This window comes from Ptychodera flava, chromosome 5, assembly GCF_041260155.1.
Source record: "Ptychodera flava strain L36383 chromosome 5, AS_Pfla_20210202, whole genome shotgun sequence".
Lineage (NCBI taxonomy): Eukaryota > Metazoa > Hemichordata > Enteropneusta > Ptychoderidae > Ptychodera > Ptychodera flava.
This window is the reverse complement of record NC_091932.1, coordinates 27,796,535-27,798,250: the sequence shown is the minus strand read 5'-3', so window position 1 is coordinate 27,798,250 and position 1,716 is coordinate 27,796,535. Positions and strand designations below refer to the sequence as shown.

Here is a 1,716-nt window from a genome sequence, read left to right as displayed (position 1 = left end):
AGTTCAAAGCACAGCTTAGCTCATCGTGCATCTAGACAACTTGAGCGTGCTCAAAATAGGAGATCGATCACGATTTTGGGTGAAAAAAACCGATTGTTTTCGATGGAGGAACCGCGTTGCAACCAGTGGTTTCCCTTACCGAAATTTTAGGCCTCCCGCAAACTGTTACTGCAAATTTGCCGCAAGCTTTGCAGTAAATTTACAGCGAACTATTTGCCGCAAATATGCGGGTGGTTCATTTTTCAGATGCAAATTAGGTTTCTTGTGAACTTGCTGCAAATATGCAGCAAACTCCCTGCCGCAACGTTGCTGCAAACTCTTTGCAGCAAATTTGTGGCACAATCCTTGCAGCAAACTTGCGGCAAATTAATTTGAATGTTACTGAAAATTTGCCGCAAACTCCATACAGCAAATTATTTTATTTGCGCTGACCACTGTTTCTCGTGAAACTGGTATTTCAGAGTTAAGTTGGATAAAACACATCTTGTGCTGTCCACAGTCGGCCAATATATAAATATTATTTATCCAACTTAACTCTGAAATACCAGTTTCACGAGAAACAATGGTCAGCGCAAATAAACAAAAAGATGACAGAGAAAAAAAGGTTAAATTCAATTGTGGTACAATTTATTTTATATGCCATGTTCATTTCATGCCACATAAGTGTCATGATCATGTCAAGATTTTCTTTTGACTTGAGAAGTTTCATGTAACATTTACATGTACATTACTGTCAAAGGCTGCGATTTGGCTTTCTGTTCTCTGAATTTCTTGTCCCTTTAGTGTACCAGCAATGGATTCTGAAAAATATAAATCGTTCAGGGAAGAGTGTAAGTCTTTACCGTTTGACCAAACATTGTAAATTTCATGAAAGAAATCCATAATTATTTGAAATGATAAAATCAAGTTGAAAAATTGAAGCAGAAAATGCATAAATATTCATGATCGAAATTAAATTAATAATGATTAAAATGTCCGACAGCGGACAACTCGCCGTATGTTGTTTACATACACGACGGCGACAATCTGCAAAAATCTCAGCACTTACTGTAAGTAACTGTTGTGAAACGAAAGTGAATTCAGTATGAATCAGTACTCAACGAAAATTTATCTTTAGGTAAAGATTGCAATACAACGATTACAGAACATAATTATAGCGATCGATGTACAGACGAACGGTACATTGACTTACATTTCTGAACGGCTCGCAGACGCTGGACGATTCCCGGTCCGGTTGCAGGTCTCACCGTGCTGTGTGTAAATACCGTACTCAGAAAATATAGTCGGCATCTTTACTGCCGCTCGCGTTCACAAATTTAGAACTCCGCCTGTCCCTGGTACTGTATATACGTTTTTGCAACTATGTGATATCATTTGGCTGGCGATTCCATAGAAAGATCACGAAATTGTCCACTAGAAAACTACCCTGCTCACAAGTACGCAGCCGACACTGGCCGATGGTACTAAAATCTAACTTCGCGCCGATCAAGCCTCATGACGATTAACGGAAGTGCGATCTATAAATCATTACGCGATTGATAATGTAGTCCCGTTTTTAAATTCTGGAATTGACTCTACATCTGCACCAATCCGTTATATTTCATACTTAATATAGCATTTAATTTATTACTTTAATGAAAATGGTTACTTTTATCATAGAAAGACTAAAAGGAGAGTAAAAATAATTTCAGCACGAAGAATCAATATCAATGCGCG

At 37.9% G+C, this 1,716-nt stretch overlaps 1 long non-coding RNA gene across 1 annotated transcript; it reads right to left on the bottom strand.

The window, feature by feature from the left end:
* Nucleotides 1–605: 605 nt before the first annotated feature.
* Nucleotides 606–1,469, bottom strand: LOC139132573 (uncharacterized). The gene is made up of 2 exons (XR_011552358.1): nucleotides 1,193–1,469; nucleotides 606–800 (listed from the first exon to the last, which is right to left on the bottom strand). It is a non-coding gene; the product is annotated as an uncharacterized lncRNA (long non-coding RNA).
* Between the last annotated feature and the right edge of the window lie 247 nt (nucleotides 1,470–1,716).